Source organism: Cryptomeria japonica, chromosome 3 (assembly GCF_030272615.1).
Source record: "Cryptomeria japonica chromosome 3, Sugi_1.0, whole genome shotgun sequence".
Classification (NCBI taxonomy): Eukaryota; Viridiplantae; Streptophyta; class Pinopsida; order Cupressales; family Cupressaceae; genus Cryptomeria; species Cryptomeria japonica.
In genome coordinates this window covers 448,729,713-448,744,305 of record NC_081407.1, presented here as the reverse complement: position 1 = coordinate 448,744,305, position 14,593 = coordinate 448,729,713, and positions in this window count along the sequence as shown.

Here is a 14,593-nt window from a genome sequence, read left to right as displayed (position 1 = left end):
TCTTTGGAGATGTATTTGAATCATTGTGAGGTTTTCACATAGTTGGCTTTTGATTTTGGACTTGTTTGATTTCTCTGATATGTTGACCTATTATGTCTTCTTGTATTTTTCTTTGGTATTCCATGTTTCTATGATCTTCAACTATTTTGAATGTTTCAATTTTGTTTCAACTATCTTATGTCTTTGCACTCTAGTTAAAACGGGCATATATGTGTTCTGAATGTTTTGTGAGGTTTAAATCTTCTATAATGTGTCGCAATAAGTGATCAATTGTTGAGGTAAAAATTATAGATGGATATACATGAAATGATATTTTCAAGTATTTTCGTGTTTACAAGTTTTTTGATCTTAGTTTTGGAGTGCAAATTTTGTGATTTTTGATATGACCAAGTTCAATAGGAACGATATATCCTATGATAGAGAACGAGGTTATTCTAATCAAGCGTTGTAGTTTCGTGATAAAGGATGATAAATCCTGATGAGAAACTATGTTTTGAGTGATCAGTTTATAAAAGAAGGTGTGATGTTGCACTTTGAGATATTAGATCTTAAACTTGTTGGAGATGAATACTTGAGTACCTTAGTGCGTCTATCTTTGAATTTGTTTTAACAAAAGATAACCTGACTGAGTGACCCAAGAAGATGACCTAGTCTCTATGTTTGACTATTTGAGAAATGGGTTGTTTTTGTTTTCTGAATTCAGTGCAGTTTACCAGAAATACTAACAAAATAACCAGAAACGCTGCTATACAGACTAGAAATGCTGCTATACAGACCAGAAACGCTGCTAAACTGACTATAAACACTTCTATATGGACTAGAAATGCTGAAAAACTGACCAAAAACGCTGACAAACAGATCGAGAATGTTGCTATACTGACCAGAAACACTGCTATACTGACCATAAACATTGCTATACTGACCAGAAATGCTGCTATACTGACCAGAAATGGGTTGTTTTTGTTTTCTGATTTTGGTGCAGTTTACCAGAAACGCTAACAAAATGACCAGAAACGCTGCTAAACTTACTGAGAACGCTGCTATACTGACCAGAAATGTTGCTATATGGACCAGAAATGCTGACAAACCGACTAGGAATGCTGAGGAACATACCAAAAATGCTATTCTGGAGTGCAGTGACTCTAAAGTTCAAAACAGTGATGTTTAGACTCAACAAAATGGGTGTTTGAACTTAAGAGATTGTTGTTTTGACCTAATTTTTTTATTTTTAGACTCAGATAACTGAAATTTAGACCTAGTGTGATTAGATCTGGTGCTGAGATTTTGGGATATTGTTTAGGATGGTCTTGTGTATCTTTATTTTAGATGGTTCATGATTTGGTTCTCCATAAGTTATCTTTCTTCGTGATAGTTACTAATTGGTTGTGTTCTTGAGCTTTCAGACGATGACGATGAAGATTTGAAAAGTGGTATTGGTGCAGTTGTTCTGAATGATTATAACATGCTTGTTGGTGTTTCTTAGTCATGTCCTATTTGTTTTGGTTATCCGCATTGATCGTTGTGCGATTTTTTGGTGGTTTCTATCAACCGATGATGATTATTGTGTTATGCAATTTTCTTAGTGGTGTAGCATGTTGCGGTTGATCTTGGCGTGATTTATGGTGGAACTGTGCATTTGGGAATTTGAATTAGGCCCATATTATTCTATGTAAACCATTATATTGGTCCGGTGGTTGATCTTTCTATCGTGTGATGTAATTTTGTAATTGAGGGTTGAGGGTCTAGCCGACCTTGTTGTCAAGGTTGATGAATTGTATATATAGGTGATATAGTCATGTAATTTGGGTGTCGATGGTGTCTCTCCATTATCAGAGAGAGGTTTGTGTTCTAACAAGTGATTTATCCTTCAGTATTGAGTTTGAGGTGAGATTGGTGTTGCAGGGCAAACTTCTGTGCTTAACCAGAACTGTAATTAGGCATTTGGAGATGTTATTCTTTCAGTTCATTTCTTCCGGATTGTAGTCTAAATCTTATTGTAAGTTAGCGAGACTTCCCTGAGGGTTGTAGCCTTTCAGGCCATTATTTTTTAGCAGTAAGCTCTAGGCAGTGTGCCTGAATGCATGTGCATTCCCCATTATAACATTTTCACATACTACTGCAGAGTATCATCTTACTGTGGGTAGGTTCCCACCATGGTTTTTCCACGTCAAAATCTTGGTGTTGTGTGTTGTGGTGTTAATTTGCTTTTCTGTCTTATTATTGCAGTTTATCAGATCTATGTTTTGTGGTTAAGTTTGTTATTTCGGTGAAGACTGATTCACCCCCCTCCCTCCCAGTCTTTCTTCTTGGTTGTTGCTAACATTCTATTGCAGTGCATGTAGCTTATAAGATGGTCAAAGAGAATGTTGAATATGATTTGTGCGAATTGCTGAGGTGTCAATTGTTGGATAATCGTTGATTAAAAAAACTAATCTATATCCCTTATGATATGTATCATTCATTGTGTGTTTAGTATTTTACTTTCTTAATGCTTTTCTTGGAATGAGCAATATAGCTTGGAGAAAAGTTGTTTCGGTTTGCATTCAATTAAAAGGATATTTGGATAACTTGAATGATTGTGATGTTGTATGTCATAAATTCTTTTTGGATATTTGGAAAGAGTTGATTTTGAGGAACCAAATTCCTCCCAAGATTGTTGAGTGGTACAAAGAGGATGTTACTTTCTTAGTGGATAAAGACAACTATTTTATTGAGGTTGCTATCCCTAAAACTTCATGGGTTGTCAAGCTTCCTTTTGAGGTATCGAAAGATGAGTGTATGAACATTATGGAAATTTCCTTAAGATGCCTAAGGATGTGAATTTAGAAAGATTTGGAACTTTTGAAGAGATTATGGGTAAGTTTGGTGGAAGAAGACCTAGCACAATTGCATTGGTACCGAAAGGAAAGAAAATGAAAAGATTAGCTAATGATGCATTCGTTTCTTCTTCCAAAGTGTTGAAAGGTAAAATAATTGCAAAGAGATCCACAAAAGTTGTTACAATAGGGAGTGATGACAAAGATCTGGAGAAGGCTAATGTTCAAAAGAGTTCTTCAGTTAGGGAATTGGTGATTACCTCTCCTGAAGGCATATTTGTTGAAAATAGATTTCTTGAGATGCTCTCAAAGCTTGATGGTTTGAAAAGAGTCAGTGAGTTGTATCTCATGGTTCCATCCTATGATTAGGGTACTATTGAGCAGGCTTGTGCTACTTATTTTCTCTAGAATGATCTTGTTCGTTTTAAATGTTGTAGATGTTCTCCTAGAGGTATTAATTAAATTTTCGATTGATAGAATGGCCGCAATCATCAAAGAAGAAAGTGAATTCAGTGAACCTTTCACTAAAGACAAGGTAGTGGAGAAGATGTTCAAAAGGTGCCTAAAGGCACACCATGATATCAAATTGAATTTGATTAATTTTAGGAAAATATTGGATACCACATATCTCAGCTATACAGATATTGTCTTAGATGGCCTGCAACTATGAAGCATTTCAAAGATGAGATAGACTCTATAGAGTCTCAACTTATAGAGTTGGCCCTATCCTTCAATATTTACAAAGATGCAAATGGTGCTATAAGAGCCAAGGATCAAGATCTTCATTCTCGATTTGTCATGAGACAGAAGCAAATGAAGACTATGTGAAGTTATTTTGTGGACTTAAAGATACTATGAAATTGTGGTTGTCCCTATTTTTCAGAATGTTGGGTGATGCAGAAAAAGTTGAACAAAGTGTGTTTAATTATGATATCTTTTGATGTTGCAATAAATTTGTGTGTTGACTGTCAAACTCATAACAAGATTTTGTTTGCTACTATGCGTGCTTGAAGCTCTCTAGTTATTGGTTTGAAGAATCAATTCAAGGACATTTGGGCTAGAAATGTTTGATTGTGATTTCTTCTTTCTTATTTGTTTTTTTAATTATTCTAAGAAAGAAGGTTGCAGTTCTGGTTTTGTATGTTTTAAACCCCCCCACCCCTCCTCCTCTCTCAGCCTCTAGTAGTGTTCAACATTATTCTTTATGGATTCATGATAACAATCTTGTGAATGATGCCTTCCTTGAACTAAAAATTATTCAACAATTTAAGGAACTTGCACTGTTGGTGTAAATAATTATTCATCATGGATATTATTACACTTACTTAAGTTTACTTAGGATAATGCATTTCATAGTAGTTTGGATATGAGACACTTGGGTGTTTGTGTCACATTGGGATAGTGTGTGTAGGAGAAATTCCACCTCTTATGGTGTTGATCTTGTTATTACACTATCATATCCACTTATTGTGGAGTGATAATTCCACCTTCGGTGGGTGATCCACCTCATGTGGAATATTATATTATTTCTCCTACCTACCCACACCTATTTCCTACCTACCCTTGTTTCTTATTGAGCCACATGTCATATTTGTGTGCTCATACATATCCCTAGCCTTGCCTATATAAGCAGGCTCATCTACATTGTATGTAACAACAACAATTATTGATCATTTTTCTATTGATGAGAATACAATTTATTCTTGTCCCATATTATGTCTTTATCTTGTACATTTCATTGACCTCTTGATCTTGGCAAAATCCAACATGCACCATATGAATTATGAATCTTAGATATCATCAATTATAGGTTATCTTGAAGCCATTCATCCCATCCAATGTACTCACCATAGTTTAAATAGCCACTGATTTCTTACATTCCATCCATCATTGTGAAAATAATTCTCTTTTGACTGTAATGATAATAATCTTCTCACCTTTTATGTGAATGACAATAGTGTGACATTCCATCTTCATATCAATAACAACTATACTATTTCCAATAATTACTATATTTCTATAGTTTTTTTTCTTTCATATAAAGTCTACAACAAAAATTTAGAGCCTCACAACATCTTCTACAATAGATCACTTTAGTTTCGGTTACTATCCTCTATATTTTTGCAAAGTTGCCTAGAATTTTATTTCATTTTGGTGAGAAATCGTCCCCATTTCCTCTTTAATCTACACAATGCCTCTCCAATACATCCCCTCAATACTCTTGATTCATTTCCTTAAATAATCATATCCATTTTGTGTTTCCTTTTATCCCCATATTCTACGTGCTTCCTTTCAAGCCATAGGAAACCCTAGCTTAGGTTATTTTTCTAAGTTCTTAGTTTTTATTAGACACTTTTGAAATCAGTACTTTTTCTTTCCATATCTTTCATCTTCAATTTTTATTTAGATTTGCATCATTTGTTTCCTTTTCATCTCTCTCCAAGTCTCTTTTTCATTTCTAAACAATCCAAGTCTTAGTGTTTCTTTCCAAACCCTTTGCCATCTCATACTAAGTTTCCCTAATATAGTCTTCTCTCCTCAGTCTTGACACATTTTTATCCATATCAAAAAAATTGAGCTATATTTCCATCTCTCTCTCTCTCCCAACCTTTCCTTTATTGAGACTTTCTCCGTGTTGCCATTTACTTGTTTATTATTATAGTTTTCTTATTTGTACTTTGAACTAGTTATATTTTGTAGCATAAAATTTATTTAAATATTTTCTTAATATTTTATGTCACATGGATCAATGCTTATAATACATCATGGATATTGATTAAGGTAAATTCCTCTTCAACCTTTTATTTTGTAAGTTCTCCATATATCTTTGATTTGTATGTCAAATATGCAAGACTCCATAGATAATATTAAGTACAATAAAAGAGAAAGTTTTTGGAAATTTGAAGACAAAACTCTTATGCAAAATTGAGAACTTTCTAAGGTATAAAACTCTAGACCATCCTCCTCCTTTATCATCTCCCATCTAAGATGACTCTAATTCTAGGGTATCCTAAAATATACTAATTGGCGAGACCCTTGTCCCTCACCTTAAGGTCCTCCTTCACCTTCACCACATTCCTTTTTCTCTCACTCTTCTTGCACCTCCTCTCCACCTTCTTTATCTTCTCTTCCTATTGCCCCACCTCCAACTCATAATATGTTTGATTTCACTTTTGACATTCCTCCTTTTTTGCATTCAATGTCACTCCACCAGTCGATATAAATGACTTCACCAATATATTAGTTTTAATGATGATTTGATCATTGATGAACCTCCACCTATAATTATTAGCCACACATTTACCCTACTTTCTACATATCGTACATATGCCTCTTCTAAATCAAGACTACACATTAAAGGTCAACCCTATGGTATAGAGTTAATCCATATCTACAAAATTGGTCCAAAGCCAATTAGAATTTCGTATAGCCTCAAATTTGATTGGTTGAACTAGAAAATGCATTGTGGAGAATAACTATGGTAAGGTGCATCGGGGTAGGTAGCATAACATCTAGTTGTATCAACATCCTTCGAGTGGAAAGTTCAGTATCCCAACTCCCAAGGGCTTTACCAAATAATAATCATAATTATGGGGTCGAATCCCAACTTCATTAGAGAGCGTGAAAAGAATAGAAGGTTGTGATGTATAGAGATTAGAGTAGGCGCATCAATTCCTATGTTTTACGCGCGTGCATAACATTATTATGTGCTAAACATCATCATCATCATTCGTACCAACCAACCTCCCATTTCAAGATCATATTATTTTATTATTTATTGCTTTTCTTAATATGATTTTGTTATTATTAGGTTTTAATATTTGTAAATTTTTGTTTCTTTGGTTAAATATTAGGATTTTTTTCATGTTATTACTATTTATTATTGTTTTATTTTATTAGACTTTATTATTCGCATTTTCATATTGATATTTTTAGTGTTGGTTAAAATTTTGTGTTTCTTATTAAAATTTTCATAATTTTTATATTCTTAATCGTTTTGTATTATTTGTAATTTTTAAAAATATTTTTATTGTCATTTTTATTTATTTTGTTCTTATTCTAATTGTGCATTATGAATTGTGATCTAAAATGTTGGTGAAAACAAAAGCACAATTAATTTTAAAAACTTTCTTACCCATCTTAATAAATTGGAGAAAAATACCAAATGTATACACCTAAAAATGATTAGAGAGAATTAAATAAATATTATTTATTTTTTTAATGGTTTTATTCCTCTATCAATAAATAAATTAAATAATTTATTTATTTGATTCAATTATCTTATTCCTTTGAAACAAATTATTAATTAAATATTAATTATTTAAATAAATAATCCAAATTCACTATAATTCTTCTAAAGTCTATCCTAATTAAATAATCTTAATTATTTAATTGTCTTTCCACCTCACCTTGGTCAAAGCTAACCCATGGGCCAAGTGTCTCATGAAATCCTAGTCTTTCTCTAACTTTCAGCAAACCAAAGTCTCAATCTATCTTTGTCATTCCTTGGTCAAGATGAGCATCATGACATGTCTCATTCTTCCACCTATCCCTCCACCTTGCCATTGCAGGAGGAACATTTTCCTCCATTCTCTATCAAATTCTAACCAATTCAATCCTAGCTATACACTTCACCAATGACTTCTTCTCCACCATTGATCTTTGTCACGTTGGATCTTAGCCATCAAAAATCTATAAAAGGAAGCCTTTAGCTTGCATTTCAAGCTAGTTACTAGTTACCAATTAGAGCAGTCAAGCATTCAAGCATTCTACTTATCATCAACTTTATCACATTAGCATATGTATCTCCTCATATCCATTATCATTGCATTCATAGGATTTAGAATCCATCTTGCACTCCATACACCACAAAATTCCATTCTTATGTTGTCATCTTGAAACCATAAGTGTACTATGCTAAGAACAATATTCTTATAACAACAAGATCACAGAAGATAGGATAGAATGAAATCCATGGGAGCAATTGATATCATACAGGTATAAGCATTGTTGTTTATCATCATTTATAGTCTCTCTCTATTGTTTCATTTAATGTGTTTTAAATTAGATAGCATTCTAGAATAGATTTGGGGCTATTTAATAGTTTGTATTAGGTTACACATTTAAAGCATCACTTTTTTGGCACCCTCATATTGCAAGTTTAAGTCCATGTAGGCTTAGTAGGTCATTCTAGCGCATTCACTTTCTAGTTTGGCGCATCAGTGATAGAGAGCATATTTTCTCAGACTAGCACCAGAATACAAGTTCACATAAAATCCATCTTTTAGCACATTATACATTGCATCTTTTAGTGCATACACTCCACCTTTTAGCGCATACACTGCATCTTTTAACACATCAACTACATCTTTTGGCACACCTATAGCTTATTTTAGTGCATCCACAACCTATTCTAGCACATACACTACATCTTTTAGCGCTTTTACTACTTCTTTTAGTGCATTCAAACTCCGTTCTGGCACATTTGTAATAGACAAAAAGAAGAAAAGAAAAAAAGTAGTAGATAGAGTAGATTAGGTCATTTTGATGATTTTATGTACTAACATGTTTTGTGCAAGTTTTTATGTATTTCTTTTCTAAAAAGGGCTACTAACCAAATCTTAACACAATTTTATGTACATTTAGTTTGAGCAAATCCTAGGTCATTTTTTGCATAATCATAACAATCTTGCTTCACACCTAGTTTAATTAGAGGGACGATAATTGAACAAGCAATTTGCATATCATTAGCATAGAAAATCTAGTCTTAGATTGGGGGTTAATTGAAATTCCTTTTCATTTTCTTTAATCATGTTAGACCTTGCATTAATTGCTTTGTTAAATTAGTAACACCTAGACTTAATTTAGGTTGGTTAAAGAACAAAGTGTCTTTTGTGTCTTCAAAGGTGGTAGGTGTATGCTCTTCCCTTGTGAAAACTTGGGTGACCAGAAACCAGACCTATCTATTTACTTTCTTATTAAACCCCAGTTAGTAGGCTTGTCTCTCGTGGTGTGTGATGCCCAAACTTTTGGGCAAAAACACAACAATTTTTTTAATAATGCTTAATTACTTGTGTTTTACGCAATGTTAGATGTGATAGTTCTCTTAGTTCCACTAATTAGATATCTTAAGTGTCACTTAATTAGGTCTCTAATGCGAACGATAAAATAATTATTAATCTCTTAACAAAAGGGGGACTTTATAACTTCACCTAAGTCCATAAGAAATCTAATAATTAAATTATTTAAACTTTAAAACCATTCAATTTATCTTAAATATAATTCCTAGTAAATTATATTTCAATCTCCTATCATTTACGAATAATTCTCATTGTTATTTAAAGTTGATTAAAATATTCCAATAATGGCCATACAACTTTAATATTACTTAAATCGCCCATTTGAATTCTTCAACTTTGGCGTTAATATAATTTCCTTATATTATTAATGATTTAAAAATCATAAGTATTATCCTGCCAACCCTAGTATTTCTTCACCTTAATTAATCACTTAAAATATCTTTATAAAATAAATACACACCCAATAGATTCATGAAAATACACGTGTATATATAACGTTAATATATTTATTTATCTTCTTACTTGTATCTAAAATTTCCTTTAATATAAACACCCTTAACATAGGTTAATTCACACACACACACACACATACTTATATTCTTATTTGCATCCAAAAATACCTTTAATAAAACACCCCTAACATAGTCACCAAGTATTTTAAATAAATGCCAATGTATTCATATACATATAAAACCTACCCTTTAAATGTATATGAATACACCCCCATATACTTTTATATATCTTAATATGTTAGGGCATCTTCTTTACAAAAATAATTGCTTTCCTATTCATTCAAAACCCTAGCCGTAGTTAGGGATTTTTGTTTTCTTTTACGTATATTGCAGGGGCGGATTTTGTTACTGCAAGGCCGAAGGTTCCCATGGCGGCCACTTTTTTTTGAAGTGTTGGTGTAGGTTTAGAATGGGGGGGTGCGGGGCGAGCCTCCCTGTGGGTTGCGACTGCCACTGCGATTGCACCATCCACTGTGGGTCACGACCCATAGTGGTGACTGCGTCGTCCCTATGGGTCGTGGTCCATAGTGGTCGCCGCGTTGCCTCTTGTGGGGCACTCCCCACAACAGCGGGGATGGGGTTGAGAGTGGCTTTCCCTCCTCGTCGTTCTATAATACGGTTTTTTTTTTATTATAGCTCTTTTAAAAAAAATATATGAAAGGTGATGAGTATTGTTTGATATATATATATAGGTGTATACACTCACTACGTATAAAAAGAGATATTCCAGAATCAGTTTGTTTTAGTTTAACAACACATTTGTTTTATAATCTCCATAATGCAAAAAGTATAATGTTGACAAAAATACATACATATAGATAGATAGAGAGAGAGAGAGAGAGAGAGAGAGAGAGAGAGAGAGAGAGAGATCTTCTATATATATATAAATATATCCATGAGTCTATTTAAATAAAAACATAACAATAGATACAAAAGAGATATTCTAGAGTCAGTTTGTTTTCGTTTAACAACACATTTGTTTTATTAGATGTATAACGTATATATATGTGTGTGTGTGTGTTTATATATATACACACACAACTAAACTCATTGTTATTCTAGAACAGATTAATTTATCAGCCCATTTATTCCATTAGATACATAGTGAATATATGTGTGTGTGTGTGTGTGTGTGTGTGTGTGTGTGTGTGTGTGTGTGTGTGTGTGTGTGTGTGTGTGTGTGTGTGTGTGTGTGTTTGTGTGTGTGTGTGTGTGTGTGTGTGTGTATCTGTATGTATATGTATATGTACATGTATATGTGTATATATATCTATATATATCTATATATATATATACACACACACACACATATAGATATATGTATGGTAGCTTGGTAAAAAAACTGCTCTGCAAATGCCATTAGACATTAATAGCGGCCTTGGCGGGATAAGGCTGAACCCGAAGGAGATACGCATCGATTTTACAGAGGAATTGGAGGAGGATGTGGTCTTCTGGGAAAAGCATGCAGTCATTGCTAGGATTATTGGGCTAAACTGGCCAAGAAAATAAGTCAAAAAATGGGTGGAAGGCAATTGGGGGTGCGAATTATCATTAATTCATCCCAAAAGGCTTCTTTGTGGTCTTGTTTGAAGATGACAAAGACAAAGATTGAATTCTCAACCAGGAGGATTGGTTTGCAAATAATCATGCAATCTATCTGCAACCGTGGTCCCTGAACTTTGATCCATTACCATTGGTTGTTTACTCTGCACTAGTATGGATTCATTTGTATAATTTACCCATTGGATATTGGAGTGAGATTATTCTGGGAAAGATTGGCAAGACCCTAGGGACTCTATTGGAAGTAGATTTTGATGAGGAGGATGATCTCTGCAAATTTGCCCATTTGAGAATTGCTGTGGTTAAAAGGATTCCTATGTCAATGACTCTTTTAACCTCAAGCGGTGAATGGCGCCAACAAGTGGAAATTGAAAAAGAGATTAAACAATGTTCCAAATGCGGGAGCAAGTTTCATGGATTGGTGGCATGCAAGATGTTTGTGAGGAAGGCCAAGAATGTCATCAGAAAGCCAACTTAGTTTTGGAGCGGAAGTCAGAGAAAAAAATGGTTACAGATCAAGAAGGGAAGAAATCCAGTGAGGTTGGTCGGACTCATAAGCAAGAACTGAACCCTTCAACTTCCCTGATATCAGCCTCTTGCAATTCGAAGGAAACTAATGAGGAAGAAAAGATCTTGGTCCTTGGTGATAGTGATGATTGTTCGAGATTGAATATTAAAGCAGGAAGGGAAAATGATGTGGCTCCAAATACCTTGAGAATTACCCCTTCGTGCAGAGGGATTTCAGATACCGAATTTGAATTTGAAAAGGGTTTGGATGATGATTTTTTTTCAAGAAGATGAATTGGAAAGCATTGATCCAAAGTGTATTAGTCATTCGGCTAATTCTTTGTTGGGGAAGGCCAAAGGTTTTAGAGGTAGAAGGAGCAATCGATAGAAAAGAGAGGAGAGAGCAGGGGAAAAGGGCATCATCAGTGTATTGGATTTTATGAAGAAAGCCAAGGGAGAAGGGTTCTCCCTTGGTAAGAGATGAAAATCACATCCTGGAATGTCAGGGGTTTATCAGCCCCTGACAAGAAATGCTTGGTCAAGCATTTTTTGAGTATTTACAATCTTGATGTGTTACTTTTACAAGAGACCAAGCTTGGTGGAGATAAAACTGGGTAGTTCATTAATTTTTTCTCTAAATGGGATGGGTTGTTTCAAGATGCAATAGGCTCTACTGGTGGACTAGGGGTGGTGTGGAATCTGACAATTGTCGAGGTGGTACCTATTGCCTCCCATGAGAATTGGATGGCGTGTGAGATCAAAGGCATTGGTACAAATATATGGTTCCCAGTTTTTAATGTATATGGCCCGACGAAGACAGAAGACAAATTGAAAGTCTAGAGAGAAATTACAATGCAAGTAACTCTTGTTGAGAAGGATAAAGCTATTATAGCAGGGGACTTCAATGCCTTGCTGGATGTGGATGAAAAAGGAGGTCTTAGAAAATGCTCAAAAGTAATGAAGGATTTCAGAGATTTCATTGAACACAATAAGCTTATCGATATTATCTCGAAAAATGGCAAATTTACTTGGATGAATAGAAGGCTGAATTTCTCTAAAATATCGGAAAGACTGGATAGGTTTTTGGCTAGAGAATGGTGGTTGTCAGGGGACATGCTATTGGTAACTTGCATTATTCCCCAATGTGGCTCTGATCATTTACCAATTTCGTTATCAATCAGAAAGGAGACTCACAAACAAAGGGGTTACTTCAAATTCCTCAGTATGTGGTGGTGTGACATGGGGTTTTGAAGAAAAACTCAAGGAGTGGTGGATGGAAGGGAACACCTTCATAGGCACCCCTAGTTTCAAATTTGTTAAAAGACTTTAGTCTTTAAAACATAAGATTAAGGTCTGGAATAAATCGACCTTCAAAAACATTTTTTTAGAAAAATTGAGATTAGAGGAAGAACTTGAAGCATTAAACTAGAAAGTGATGTTGGTCGGGATGACAAAGGGGGATTTTCTACTTGAAAACACTTTGAAGGAGGAGTACAATGAAGTTTTGAAAAGAGAAGAAGTTTTTTGGAGGGATAAGTCTCGGGAGCTATGGATTTCAGAGGGGGACTATAACACCAAATTTTTTCATGCATCTTCAAAAGCCAGAAGAATCCATAATAATATTAATGCCATAAAGGATGAAAATGGTCATTGGAAGATGGTAGACAAGGAAATTCATCGTACTGCCCTTAATCAGTTTCAAAGAGTTCTAGGGAATGTTGAATTGGGGGGTATTGATTTTGAGCACCTTGTCGACATGAATATTAATAATAATTTGATTTCCAATTCGAATGTTGAATTGCTGGTAGCTCCCTACACCATGGAAGAAGTTAAGGCTGCGATGTTTGGATTACACCCAAACAAAGCCCCTGGTCCAAATGGGATGACTACAGATTTGTTTCATAATTGTTGGGAGTTCATGGGAAGGGACATTTGGTTGATTGTTGAAGACTTAAGGAAAAAACATAAATTTGTTAGAGAATTGAACCATACCATGATTGTGTTGATTCCTAAGAAAGAAGATTGTGAAACCATGGCAAATTTCCGGCCCACTTCATTGTGCAACACAATATACAAAATTATATCGAAATCTTTGGCCAATAGGCTCAAGAAAATCATGCCTAATTTAATTTCTAAAAACCAAAACGGCTTCCCTCCTGGCAGAGAGTTAGCGGACAATAACATTTTGGTAGCAGAGGTGTTGCACTCCATGCAGAAAGGCAAACAAAAAGGTATGACCATTAAACTTGACGTTGCAAAAGCTTACAATAGGGTGGTTTGGGATTTTCTTGTCTGTGCTCTTAATAAATTTGGTTTCCCAAAAGACTGGATTGATTGCATTAAATTTTGTATTTATTCGGTGAGTTTTTCCATGATTGTAAATGGAGCAGTCTATGGGTTCTTCGAGGCCACAAATGGGCTGCACCAAGGGGATCCTCTCTCCCCTTCACTGTTTGTCCTAATGGCAGAGGTGTTGGGAAATCTCATTAAAAGGAGAAACAGTGAAGGTTTTTGGAAAGGCATCAAGGTGCATGAAAACTTCGAGGCCATCACGCATTCGCAATTCGTGGATGACACAATTTTGTTTGGCGAAGCAACCATGAAAGAAGCAATGGAGATCAAGAATGTCTTGGACATTTACACTCAAGCTTCGAAACAGGTGATGAATTGGAAACTAGGTAAGTGGATACCTTATATTAATAAGCTTTTGGGATCCATTAACTCTTTTGAATACAAACATACATTTCGAGAAGGTAGTAAGGTGGCAGATCTTTTGGCCAATATTGGGATTGATAAGGATCTTGGTAAAATCATTTTCGACAAAGAAGATGCAGACACAGTGGTATTGGAAGCCATTTTGGTTGAGTGTCTAGATTTGAATTGTACGGGGATTGGCTAGACATTGTCTGAAGCTAATGCCTCTTGCGAACTGGACCATAGGTGGCATAGTGGTATGATAAAAGGGGAAACAAAACTGTGATTTGGTTCCTCATGAGTCCCAGTCTACAGAGAGTGGCGGCGATAGGTACAGGTTAGTCGCACCTCTGGCAGAACATAGTATGAGATGGCAGGTTAATGTGCAGAGCACGGATCCCATTAGATTTTCTTGGAATGAGAG